The 14,402-nt window shown below is 42.4% G+C and overlaps 1 long non-coding RNA gene across 1 annotated transcript; it reads right to left on the reverse strand.

Annotated features, from left to right (window-relative positions):
• LOC131487026 (uncharacterized) lies at nt 1–5,340 on the reverse strand. The gene is made up of 3 exons (XR_009249569.1): nt 5,166–5,340; nt 4,804–5,026; nt 1–1,422 (listed from the first exon to the last, which is right to left on the reverse strand). It is a non-coding gene; the product is annotated as an uncharacterized LOC131487026 (long non-coding RNA).
• Between the last annotated feature and the right edge of the window lie 9,062 nt (nt 5,341–14,402).

Consider the following 14,402-nt stretch of genomic DNA (forward strand, 5'->3'; position numbering starts at 1 on the left):
TGTATTTTAAATGTCATTTATTGTGTTCTTGATCTCTGATTGGTTCTTTTTTATATCTGTGTTAAGGGTCTCACAGATGTCTTCCACTCTTCTCCAGTCGAGTATCTTTATAACCATTATTTTAAATTCTCTTATGGGGCATATTACTTATGTCCATTTCGCTTAGGTCTCTCGCTGTGGTTTGCTCCTATTCTTTCATTTGGGACATATTTCTCTGTCTCATTTTGTCTACCTTTCTGTGTCTGTTTCTGTGTGTTAGGAAAGTCAGCCACTTCTCTTGCTCTTAACAATAACAGCCTTATAAAGAAGTCCTGTAGTGCCCCGCAATGCAGTGTCCCATGTTCCTCAGGGCCTGGGGCTTCAGGAAGTGTCTCCTATGTGTGTTGCATGGGCTCTGCTTTCGAGTTTTGCCTCTTTTTCCTTCAGTACCATTGTTTACAGAGGCTCTCTTTGTCTATTGGTCCCCAGCAGGCGTGGGGTGCATTTTAGCAAGGTGTGTGGTGGTCTGCTTACAAAATGAGACCTGCCCCTGCCGCTGCCAGAATTAAGGTCCCGCAATACACACAGGTTAGATGTGGTACTGGCAGGGTTTGCATGAGAAGGGCCCACAGCACCAAGACTGAGGCAGGCATGACTGGGAAGGGCAGATCTGCTGAAGCAAGCACTGCTTGACGTAAGCAAGTTAGGTAGTGAGTGTCCCAGCCCTGCCGGTTCCTGTGGGTGGCTGTGTGTTTGTGCTGAGCAGCAGGGGAGGGAAATGATGCTGCTAGCTCCTTTGTTCCTGGAGGGGTCTCTCCAGGTCATGCTCTGAGATGAGCAAACACTCTCCCTCTCATCTTCTCCCAGCATTTTCCCAAGTCCTGGTCCTACAGCGTATCTGCACAGGCTGTTTGTCATGCTGTCTCTTTAAGGATAGGGATTCTATTTCCTAAAACCCTCTGGGATCTCCCAGAGCCAAGCCCACCAATTTTTAAGATTCCAAGCTTTAAGTCCTGCTGGTTATAAAAACTCATGAAATTCAGCCCCTCTTGCTTTCAAAGGCAAATGTCCTCCCTGCTCATGGGCTCTTCAGTGTGAACGTCTGTCTTTTGCCCTTCTCTGTGCCACCAGCTCCCTCCCCACAGTGTATGGTCATGATCCATTTCACTCCCACACTGCATCTTTGCCCTTCTTACCTTCTTTGATGTGGCCTAATTTTGATTTTGGAGTTTGTTCTGCCAGTCTTCGGATCATTTTTCTGAGTGATTTATGCTGATGAGAGTGTTATCTAGTTGTATCTGTGGGACAAGGCAAGCTTATGGTCCTTCTACTCTGCCATTTTCCCAGCCAACCTCTTAAGCTTAGCTTTCTTGACAGGAGCTAAGGTAGATAGACATCGCCTGGGCACTGAGGTCCTGCACACAGGTCCTGAGGCTTCTGAGCCTGGGAGAAAGAATAAAAAAGAATAAAATTCATTTTACTTTTCGCTCCTGCAATAGCCAACTTTATTGCCCATGGGTGAATTGGTATTTGTATTTGTTTCACAAGGAGAGCAGAACAAAGTCAGGAGATAATACTCAAAGATTGACATTCAAAATGAGATTATGTAGAAGACGACAGTTTTAGAAGCCAGATAATTGTTCGGGGAAGAAAGGAAAAGAAAAGGGATTTATAAATTCTCTTTGGCTCCTCCTTTAACAATCCAACAACTAAAACTGGAGAACTCAGCGAAAATTCCTTCATGATACAGAATGACTGTCCTATAAGACTGTGATGTCCAGGTCCACTCTGTCATAGAAGGGTATGTGTGATTTAGAGGAAGTAAAAATAAATGGCCTCCCTTTTCCAGCTTTCACATTTTGCTACCAGATATGCTTTGTTAGGTCTGCATGGCACAGTAGTTTTATAATAATAAAATTTTTTAAATAAGAAATACAAGAAGAATTCACATAAATATCCAGATTTCTAGATATTTTACAGCACACATGTGGTATTTTTAAGCATCAAGGATTTGTCAATACTGAACCCGAAATACCCCATGGCTACAATCCACCAGAACTCAATACCTGCTGTCCTTTCCAACTAGGGTCACCCCGTTTCTTACAGCCTCCACTACTCTATATTTTCTCCCAGATACAACTAATTAAATCTAATTTACATTATTTGTTGGCATTTGAGCTTGGGTCTGACCTAAGAGATGATATCAGACATGTATAGCAGAAAGGAGTATAGTGAGAGTGGAAGGTACAAGAGTGAGTTTTTGAGGCATAATTCCTAACTTCAAACTCCACTCCTCATTTAGTAGATGTGTGGCTTTTGTGCCCCTATTTCTTCATCTATAAACAGGATAATACTATCTTAGGACTGTGGTAATAGTTACACGAGATAATATACCCCTAAAGAGCTTGCTACAGCGACTGGTACGTCAGAATTTCTCCACAGATGTTAGCTGTTCTTAATGACATCATTTCCATACTCATATCTACATCATCTGAATACATTTGGTTACTCGCCTTCTCTTTCCCTGTCACTCGAAATACCTTGGTAATGGTGCCTAGCCAAAGATCAAATCCTCCTTCTCAGGCACTGGCCCTGTACCCCTGGAAACATGAAATTTTCAGTATTTTGTGGCAAGGATCAAAGGCAGACACTCTGCCCTGCTGCCTGTCTCAGGATTTTAGCTGAGGTCCCAGGAAAGTCTGCTATAACAGCTGGTGTTCTAGATCTAAGACAGAACCCAAACCTAAGTGCTACAGACCTTCTTTCTGTTTCTAGATGAGAATCTACATCCTTTAACAAAATACTACATGTCTGAGTTGTGAGTTTATAAGCTATCTTCATATTCCCCTCTTCTCTAACCCTTTCTGACAGAGGCTTGGGGCCTTACAAACCTGGTCACTACCTACCTATGTACATATAGGTGACTCTGATTATATCTAACCTCATATAGCAGTCACATCCAGAGTATCAGTAATTCTCCTTTTACAAGGAGATAACCTGTATTCCATCACAAATTAGAATAAGACAAATCAAAACCAAAAGCAAATGAAGCTATCATGACATAGAAAAATCACAGAATAGAAGATTAAGAAGAAAAGAGCAAATGAAGAAAGAAGTCTGACTCAGTCTTACTCTGCTCAAAAGAATATTCTGTCTTTGAAGCCAAATCTCTTGGAACCACTGAAAAGCACATTCAGAAATTAATCGTGCAGCATCATTTCTCAACCAAATACGTTTTAGTTTTTAACCAAGTGCGTTATTTTTAAACACATTTATTTAAACTTCTATAAAAATTTTAAATCATAATGTAACATATGCCTGCTATAATATTTTAAATAATACAGGAATGTAAAGGGGTGCCTGGGTGGCTCAGTTGGCTAAGCATCTGACTCTTGATTTCCACTCAGGTCAGGATCTCATGGTTCATGAGATCGAGCACCACATCAGGCTCTGTGCTGATAGCACAGAGCCTGCTTGGAATTCTCTCTCTCCCTCTTGCTCTCTACCCCTCCCCCTGCTCGTGCACATGCACACTCTCTCTCTTTAAATAAAGTTTTAAAGAAAATACAGGAATATAAAAAGAAGTTGATGATCTTGCCATCCTCCAAAGCCCCCTCAAACCACATATTTTCAAGGTAATCAGTTTACCGTTACCAGTTTGTGTGATTACAGCAGTTGGAGTTGAAGTCCTAAGATGACAACCAGAACAGGGAGCCTCCTCCACCAGCCCAATGGAGACTCCAGTAGACATGGTCCCTTTGACACACTTTGTCTGGTATGCACCCCCTCCCCTCCCCCCCCCCCCCCCCCCCCCCCGGGTAATGTTGTGATTGCCACAGAATGAGGCTGCTCTTGCTGGTTCCTTTCGACAGAGAAGCAGAGGCTCTGCCTCAATGCTCTCATTCATGCAGCAAATATCTACTAATCCTACCTCTGAGTACTAGGCACTGTCCTAGGAGCTGGGAAAACAATGACAAATATGATAGTCGTGGTTCCCACTCTCAAGCAATGAATATGCAAGTAAGTAAAAGAATAATTATGAAGTGTGTTTACGTGCTATGAACAAACTAAAGAGAATACTGGAACATAAATACAAAAATCACAGGTGGTCACAGATGAGCTCTGGGGACGGCAACATTAAGAGAGAGAAGGATGGTGGCACTTGGGTGGGTCAGTCAACTGAGCTTTCAACTTCGGCTCAGGTCATGATCTGGCAGTTCGTGGGTTAGAGCCCCGCATCGGGCTCACAGCTGTCAGTGCAGAGCCTGCTTGGGATCCCCTGCCCCCTCTCTCCCTGCCCCTCCCCCGCTCATACTCATTCTCTCTCTCTCTCTCTCAAAAATAAATAGGGGAAAATGGAAGCGTCTGAGCTATACTTTGGGTAGATTGTAGGTGATCTACTAGAATGGAGAAAAGGGTGGATATCAATGACTCTCAGGTATCCGGTATGTGCAACTGAGTGTAAGTGTCATCACTCACAGGGAGAAATCCCCTCGCTGAGGAATTCTGTCACTGTGGCATGAAGAAGGGAGGTAATTCAACTTTATACATATTATATCTGAAAGTAAAGTGAGACATTCAAGTAAAAATGGCAAGTAGACAGTAGCTATGTGATCATGTAGCTCAGGAGAGAAGACTGGGATGTAAAATTAAGATGGCAGGATATGGGAGAAGGCGGTAGGTGTGATGGTTAATTTTAGTGTCAGCTAGGCTGGGCTAAGGGGTACCCAGATAGCTGGTAAAACATTCTGTCTGGGTGCATCTGTGAGGATGTTTCCAGAAGAAAGTAGCATTTGAATCAGTAGACTGAGTAAAGAAGATCACCTTCACAAATGAAGGTAGACACCATCCAATCCATTGAAGGCCTGAATAGAACAAAAATGCAGATGGGCAAATTTGCTCTCCTGGCTTAAGCCAGTACAGCCATTGAATATCCTGGTTCTCAGGCCTTTGGACTCAGATTGAATTGCACCACTGGCCGGGTTCTCCAGCTTGCAGATGACTAATTGTGGGACTTGTTGGCCTCCATGATCACATGAACCAATTCCTATAATAAATAAATAATTATATATTTTTAAAGTTATAAATATAGCTTCTATGTAAATATAACATATACATATACATCTGTATTCATCTCCTTACTAGAGCTGCTTCTCTGACTAATAAAGATTTTGGTACTGGGGTACCTGGGTGGCTTGGTCGATTAAGCATCCGACTTTGGCTCAGGTCATGATCTCACAGTTCGTGGGTTCAAGCCCCATGTTGGGCTCTTTGCTGACAGCTTGGAGCCTGGAGCCTGCTTCGGATTCTGTGTCTCCCTCTTTCTCTGTCCCTCTCCCACTTGCACTCTGTTTCTCTCTGTCTCAAAAATAAGCATTAAAAATTTTTTTAGTAAAAAAAAAGATTTTGGTACTGATGGTGATTCTAAAGGAGCAGAACTGTAAAGATGAGTATTCTGAATTAGTTCTGGGGTTTCTGAAATTGGCTCTCTAATCCGATGAGATTTAAAAAAAAATGTTTTTAATGTTTATTTATTTTTGAGAGAGAGAGAGCACAAACAGGGTAGAGGCAGAGAGAGAAGGAGACAGGATCTGAGCAGGCTCCAGGCTCCAAGCTGTCTGCACAGAGCCTGATGCGGGGCTCGAACCCATGAACTGTGAGATCATGACCTGAGCCAAAGTCAGACGCTTAACCAACTGAGTCACCCAGGTGCCCCTCTAATCTGATTAGATTTAAAGACACTAAGGACTCTATTTCCAGTAGTAAAGAGTGCAAAGATAGTTGATTGCATAATCTGGCAATAAAGATAAGCAAAATATCTCCACTGGGCGCTCATTAATTACTTATAAGAAACAAGACTAAAATGGCTATGTGTACTTTCAAACATTTTCAGAAAACTAACAAATAGGATAAGATTGGCTAGTTGCTCCCAAGATCACTAGACAATGTGGGGAAAGAAAAGGATGAGTTCAGAGGTTTGAATGTCCAGGTCCTGGGCCACAGAAATGACTGAAAACTTCATGCGTGCCCCGAAGGAGACCTTTTATCTCCTCTAGCTGCAGGGCTGAAATTGCTGAAAATCAAATGCAGACCCTCATCCTACAAGTGGCTGCATTACGATGTAACTTGAACTCCTGGTCTTTCAAAGGCTCTACTGTTACAAAGAGGTCATTAATTGAGAAAGAATAAGTTAGAATGATGGAGGTGGGGACATCGAACTGCTAAATTTTGGAGTCTTCTCTGCTGGTGGAAGACTCCTCCCTGTCCCCAGGGGAACTGACTTCCCCACCCTCAGCGGAAGTGTTTCACCCAACTGCAGTGGCACTGGCCTCCCCAGACCCAGTGGCAGCAGTATCCTCATGTCCAGTAGTGTCAGCTGTTCCACCCCCATCTGAGGGGATTAACCCTGCATTGACTGAGGAAACTATAATGGCCACCCCTGAGGCAGCTGCCTTGCAAGATAATACAGATTCTCCTCAGGATCCACCCCACCCCCCCCCCCCCCCTTTGCTTCTAGACCTAGAACTAGAATCAAGTCCTAGCAGGCCACTTAAGGTGAGGTGACCCATGTGCTATACTCCAAAAGAAAGAAGTATTTGATTTTTATAATCTGTACAAGCAGAAATCTGGGGCACATGTGTGGAAATGGATACTAAGGGTATGGGATAATGATGCAAGGAACATAAAGTTGGATCAGGCTGAAGTTATTGATATGGGCACATTAAACAGAGATTGTGCATTTAATTTTGCAGTTTGGAAGTTAGAAAGGCAGTTAGAGGAAGGGATTCAAAGGCTTAGGGAGATTGGAATGTCAGAGTGCATTGTTATTTAAGACTTACTTACCCACAGGGTTTGGTGGGGGGCGGGAGGGAGGAGATGGGGGGTGCTCAGACGTATGTCTTCTCACCACTACTTTGACAAATAAATTTGTGAGGGGAGCCCCAGCATCCTTGAGGAGCTCTATGATCACCCTTCTCTCATAGGACAGAACTTACAGTAGAAACTGCAGTCACAACCGGAAAACCTAAATGCATTGGGACAAATTGGACCCCAGGGTGGCAGTGAAAGGGCGGGCCTACGCCGGCCGACTCCATCTTGTTCTGTGTCCTTCACCTTGACCACACCTCCTCCCCTTGAGTAACCCCCCCCTCACCTGCCTAACAGGACTCGGACCCTTCCCCAGCCAATCGGCTGAGGCCACAGCCATTACCTCACCAACTGCCCCTAGGCCCCAATAAAACCTTTGTCCTTTTGAAACTGGCTCTCTCTCCCTGGTATCTCACCGCTGCGCCGGTGCAGGTAGGGGATTGAGCTCGAGCTAGCTCGAATAAAGGCTCTTTTGCTTTTGCATCCGACTCGGCTCCCTAGTGGTCTTTGGGGATCACGAATTCTGGGCATAACAGCAAAAGCCAAGTGGTGACACCCCCAACACCAGCAAGGTGGGCCTGGTTATTGCAAGGGACAAGAGAGCCAAAGCAGCAATCTGATAGTTTGACTTACACAGACTTATAGCTTTGGCTAGTTAATTATAGTGTTCCTACAAGTGAAATAGATAGAAAATCTAGTAAGTTCTTACTTGTTCTATACAAGCAGGAAAGTTCTACATCGGTGAACAAAAGTCTAACTTGAATCATAAAAACAGAATCAGGGACTCCTCAATCGTTCATTGACTTGAGCAAGTTTACAGATTCAGAATCCTTTGAATGAAGGGGGTGTCTCCTTCTTGAAGTACATTATTGAAAATGTATACTGTCATTATTCCTCCCAGCCTTGCTCAAAGGGACCTATGGCCTTTTACCAGGGTAACTGTGAAGTGGGGAACAGGAAATATTCAGACCTTTCAGGGATTACTAGAAACTGGCTCTGAATTGACACTAATTCCAGGAGACCCAAAACCAATCAGAGTAGGGGCTCAGGAAGGTCAGGTGATCGATGGAGTTTGAGCTCAGGTCAATTTCACAGTGGGCCCAATGGGTCCCTGAACCTTCCTGTGTTTACGTTTCCAATTTCAGAATGCATACTTGGAATTGACATACTCAGCTGGCAGAATTCCTTATTGATTCCCTGACTATGGAATGAGAGCTATTATGGCAAGAAAGGTCAAATAGAAACCATTAGAAATGCCTCTACCTAGGAAAACGGCAAACCTAAAGCAATTCTTAGGAGAGATTTCAGAGCTTAGTGCCACCATCCAGGACATAAGGGATGCAGGGGCAGTGATTCCCACCACATTCCCATTCAACTCACCTAAACACTGGACCATGGGATACCAAGTTACCATGAAACCTGAGCTGCCCAGCATGAACTGGGTATTATCTGATCCACCTGCTGATTTTTAGTCCCATTAAAAATCATCTTAGTCAAGATGGTCTAATAAGGACCAGATTTATCCTCCTGCCTAAAGAAACTCAAAAAATGAATAGAATATAGTACATAGTTTTCAAGGCATTGAATATCAGGTAATGTAGGTCAGTGATTCCTGAAGCATGGAAAATTAAGTGAGGTGAGCCATATGACTATGACTGTACCATCTCACACCTGGAGAATTCGCAGGCTAAGGACGTGTGCCTGAATTGAAGAGGCAAAATTGACAGTCTGGAGAGACCAAGATGGCTAGAGCTCACAGAGAAGGGAACTGGAGAAAAGAATACAGAGAGAATACAGATCTGGAGAGGATCTCTCTCAAGTATTCAACTGAGTACTGATTGGCACACGTGTGAACAAACCACACAAATCAGGAAAAAGCACCATAAAAAGCACAGTGCTTATTCCCTAGGGCAGAGTGAAAAATCTCACAGTCAAACACAAAGAAATCCACACCAAGACACATCATAGCCGACCTTTTAAAAACTGCAGACAAAGAGAAAAGTCTTGAAAGCAGCAAGAAAGAAATGACATTTTATCCACAAGGGGAAACAATTCAATGGTAAGATTTCCCATCAGAAACCGTGGAGGCTAGAAGGAAGTACATTTTCCTATTGAAAGAAAAGAATGGGTAGATCCTATATTCTGCAAAAATATACTTCAGGAATGAAAGGGAGACACAAGACATTCTAAGATGAAGAAAACTAGGAGAATATGTTGCCAGTAGACTGACCCTAAAAGAATGGCTAAAGGAAGTACTTAGAAAATGCTGTTCTTGGGACATCAAGAACAAAGATAAAACATCATAAGAGAATGATAAACACAATAGACTTTCCTTCCTCATTTGAGTTTTCAAAATTACATTTGACAGAGAAAGCAAAAATTATAATATTGTCTGATGTAGTTCTTGATGTATGAAAAGGAAATATTTAAAACAATTAAAAATGGAGGATTATATTATAAAGGGACATAAAAGGACAAAGGGATCCTATACTGCATTCCAACTGGTAAAATGGCAACACCTATAGACAGTGATAAGTTGTCACAGACTATGAGTCTGGAGTTCTTTCTTATCCAGCAAGAGAGCAGACACAGAATTGAATACGAGAGTGGCTAATGTCCAGGAGGAGACAAGAGCCCCAAACAGAGGTTTTGTCTCCATAATTATGGACCCACGTGGTGAATGTGAAGAAAGCAAGATCTTACACACGTGAATGTGGAGAAAACAATCAGACAGTAATCATTAACTTGTGTGTTATAAGAAGCAAAGGGTCTTGGGGGCCAAGTGGGGTTTATGATCAATGTACAATAGTATATCGGTATCAGATGAAAAGTAATTTCCTGCAGGTGATATAACAAGTTACTCGTGACCCCATTACAATATCTCACTAGCTAACCTTGGGTGCTTTCGCCCCATGGTGGCAGCTTTCTGTCCTAAGCTTTTTTCTAACCCATTTATGTAAGTAGAACCTATTTCCCCACAATAAGTTATGCATATATAACACCTCGAGCAACCACTAAGGAGCTATACAAAGAGAGTCACTCAAAAACGTTATAGAGAAATTAAAATGGAGGTTTCAGTTCAAGCCAGTGATGTAGTAGGATCCTGCACTCAACCTCTTCCCACAGACATACAAAATCTATATATGGAGAAAGATCCTCTGAGAGAAACCCAAAACTAGCTAAGCAGCTCCTACATGTTGGATAAAAAAAAAAAACAAAAAAAACATAACATAACATGAAGGGGAGGAGAAACTGAGACACGTCATAAATGTCCCCTTCTCCCACAACACACAGCAACTTATGATCGGGAGAGAACTCACAAACCCAAGTTTCTCCTTGAAGAGTGAAGGGTTTGAACCACACACCTGGTACCCCAACTTTAAAGACCTGCACCTGAAAGACAGTCCCCAAAACATCTGGTTTTGAAAACCAATAAGGCTTGTGCCCATGAGACCCACAAGGCTATTTCAACTAAGAAACAGTTCTTAAAGGGCTTGTGCAGACTCACCCACTCCAGAGTCCAGTACAAAGGCAGCCAGCGGAAAAAGTACCAAGACTTTGGGTGAAAGAAGCTTATCTATTTATCTTAAAGCATCCGCCAGAGGGAAAAGCATCTAATTTAACACTCATCTACAGGCCTAATGAAACACTCTCCAAAACCAGAGGCCTACAGGCATCTTCTTTGTGCTCACCCTCTGCCTTGCTCCAGCCCACTGGTATCTCCTGGAAAGGAACTTATACTCTCCTCTGGTGCTCTGATATTTGTGCCTGCTGCCCACCTCTAGGTCTCCTGGTGGTCAGCGAGGCTTACACTTGTGGGTCTCACAGGATTATAGACAATGGAAAAAGACACCTTAACTACCTCCCAGGGCACAGCAGAGAGACAACAGGCTGAGGTGCCCCGTCTTCCTATGAAAGAGACTTATTAGCTTATGTTCATAGCTATGGCCTGAGGAACAGGCTTATTAAACACACATATAGGAAGCAAGCAGCAAAACTTAAAGGCAGCCTACAGAATGGGAGAAGATATTTGCAAACAGCATATTGGATAAAGGGTTAGTATTCAAAATCTATAAAGAACTTATCAAACTCAACACCCAAAAAATGAACAACCTAGTTAAGAAATGGGCAGAAGACACGAACAGGTGGCTAACAGACACATCAAAAGATGCTCAATATTACTCATCATCAGGGACATACAAATCAAAACCGCAATGAGATACCACCTCACAACTGTCAGAATGGCTAAAATGAACAACACAAGAAACAACAGATGTTGGCAAGGATGCAGAGAAAGGGGAACCCTCTTGAACTACTGGTGGGAATGCAAACTGTTGCAGCCACTCTGGAGAACAGTATAGAGGTTCTTCAAGAAACTAAAAATAGAGGGGTGCCTGGGTGGCTCAGTTGGTTAAACGACCGACTTTGGCTCAGGTCATGATGTCGCAGTTTGTGAGTTTGAGCCCCGTGTCGGGCTCTGTGCTGACAGCTCAGAGCCTGGAGCCTACTTTGGATTCTAATGTCTCCCCCTCTCTCTGCCCCTCCCCTGCTCATGCTCTGTGTCTCTCTATCTCTCAATAATAAATAAACGTTAAAAAATTAAAAAAAAAAGAAACTAAAAATAGAACTACCCTAAAATCCAGCAATTGCACTATTAGGTATTTACCCAAAGGATACAAAAATACAGATTTGAAGGGGTACATGCACCCAAATAGTTACAGCAGCATTATAAACAATAGCCAAACTATAGAGAGAGCCCAAATTTCCACAGAATGATTAATGGGTAAAGAAGATGTGGTATATATATGCGCGATGGAATATTAACTCAGCCATCAAAAAGAATGAAATCTTGCCATTTGAAATGACGTGGATGGAGGTAGAATGTATTATGCTAAGCAAAACAAGTCAATCAGAGAAAGGCAAATACCATATGATTTCACTCAATATGTGGAATTTAAGAAACAAAATAGATGAACTTATGGGAGTGGGGAGAGAAGAGAGGGAAGCAAACCACAGGAAGATTCTGAATGATAGGGAACAAACTATGGGTTGACAGAGGGAGGTGAGTGGAAGATGGGCTAGATGGGTACTAAGGAGGGAACCTGTTGTGATGAGCACTGGGTGTTTTATATAATCAAGTGTTTTGATGAATCACTGAATTCCACCCCTGAAACCAATATTGCACTGTATGTTAACTAAAGTTTAAATAAAAAACAAATAAAGTAAATAAAATTAAAAAAAATAAAATAAACACACATCTAAGAGCCAACTCTAATCCTCTCCAGAGACCTTGGGGGGAGGGCACTTTCTTCCTATTCTCCTTGTGCTGTACCGCAGATCATTGGTGTGCCCTGGAGGGGAGTTGGTCCATACAACTGGTATCCCCTCCTGGGAACACCTCTAGTTGCCTGGCTCTGGTGGCCAGTGGCTCTTGTGTTCACGGTCCCATGGGAATGTAACAAATGAAGAGACAAGACTTGGCAGCTACCAATCTCAGGGCACAGCACAGAGACAGGGACCAAAACACACGCTGGTTTCTCTGTGAAAGAGGCTTATTTGCTCCTCTTGGAGCTTTGGCCTGAGGGGTAAACTGCTGGTTTAACACACATCTCGAGGCCCACTTAGGTACCATCTGGGGATGAGGGCCAGAGGGTACCATCTTAGCACTATCTCTCTATCTCAGTCAGGGTTGCTGGTATTTATGAAAGAGGCCTATTGGATTATCTTCATAGCTGTGGCCTGAGGGGCAGGCTTCTAATTAAACTACATCTAGGGGCCAACTTCTCCAGGGACCAGGGAGGGTAGTGGCGTCATTTCTGTGCTCTCCCTCTGCCCTGCCCCAAGTTGTTGGCATCTCTAAGAAAGGTGCTTATGCACACATCTAACACCCTGGCTGCACAGAGGACACATCGTTTGATAGCCTAAGTCTGATGGCCAGTGGGGCTTATGTTCATGGGTTCAGTGATACAGTAGCAAAGAAAGAAAACAACTCTTAACTGGCCATCAGCGCAAAGGGAGCAGACAGAAACTCTTATCTCCCAGTCTTCCTCTGAAAGAGGTATATTTGCATACTCTACAAGCTACTGCCTGAGGATCTGGCTTTCATCAGCCTGAATCTAGGTGCTGACTGGGATCATCCCATTCAGGACACTGAGGGGTCCTAGCACACCCTCAACTACTCAGAGTCACTAGCGTTAAAACAGGCTGTTTTCAGGATCACAAAGGTTTGAAAGGCAACCAAGAGATAGGGCAAGGTTGAATAATAAAGTTCATCTACTGCACAATGCCATTCCTTTAAGACTGGGAGAGGAGGCTATTTTATCTAATGTGTGTACATTAACACAATGAAAATGAAGAAATAGGGGAATATGTTCCAAATGAAAGAACAAGATAAAACATGAGAAAAAAATATTTTGAGAGAGAGTGTGCAAGCGAGTTGGGAGAGGCATAGGGAGAGGGAGAATCTTATGCAGCTTCCATGCCCACCATGGATCCTGACACGGGGGCTCAATCTCATGACTGTGAGACCACAACCTAAGCCGAAACCAAGAGTCAGATGCTCATCTAACTGAGCCACCCAGGCACCTCTAAGTTGGTAATATCAGGGGACTTTAATACTCTGTTTTCACCAAAGGATAGATCATCCAGACAGAAAATCAATAAGTAAACATTGGCCTTAAATGACACATTAGACCAGATGAACTTAAAAGACATATACAGAACATTTCATCCAAAAGCAGCAGAATGCATACCTTTCTTAAGCACACATGGCTTAAGCGAACACATTCTCCTGGACAGATCATAAATTAGGCCACAAAACAAGTCTTAATAAATTTAAAGAGAATGAAGTCATATCAGGCATCTTTTTCAATTACAATGGTTTGAAACTAGAAATCAATTACAAAAAGAAAACCGGAAAATTCATAAATATATAGAGATTAAACAACATGCTACTGAACAGCCAATGAGTCAAAGAAGAAATCAAATCATAAATCAAAAAATACCTCAAGCCAAATGAAAATGGAAATTCCACACACCAAAACTGAGGGGGGGCAAAAGCAGTTCTAAGAGGGAAGTTCACAGAGATGAACGTCTACGTTAAGAAAAAAGAAAGACCTTAAATACACAACCTAACTTGACACCTCAAGGAACTAGAAAAAGAAGAACAAATGAAGTTCAAAATTAACAGAAGGAAGGAAATAACAAGGATAAGAGTGGAAATAAGTGAAGTAGAGACTTAAAAGGCAATAGAAAAGATCAATAAAACTAAGAGCTGCTTTTTGAAAAGAATAAGATAAAACAAACTTTCAGTTAGACTCACCAAGAATAAAGTGAGAGAAAATGCAAATAGATAAATAAAAATGGAGTTCTAAAAATTATTCCTGTACTCTATATGAAGGCAGGAAAAACTAAAAGACATGAAAAACAAAAACAAAACTAATTAAATGACTGACTTAAGTCCAAAATATCAATTATTATCCTACCTGTAAATGTTCTAAATACATCAAGACACAGATTGGCAGAGTGGATTAGCAAACATGATACAACTCTGTGTT

The sequence above is a fragment of the Neofelis nebulosa genome, chromosome 10 (assembly GCF_028018385.1).
Source record: "Neofelis nebulosa isolate mNeoNeb1 chromosome 10, mNeoNeb1.pri, whole genome shotgun sequence".
Classification (NCBI taxonomy): Eukaryota; Metazoa; Chordata; class Mammalia; order Carnivora; family Felidae; genus Neofelis; species Neofelis nebulosa.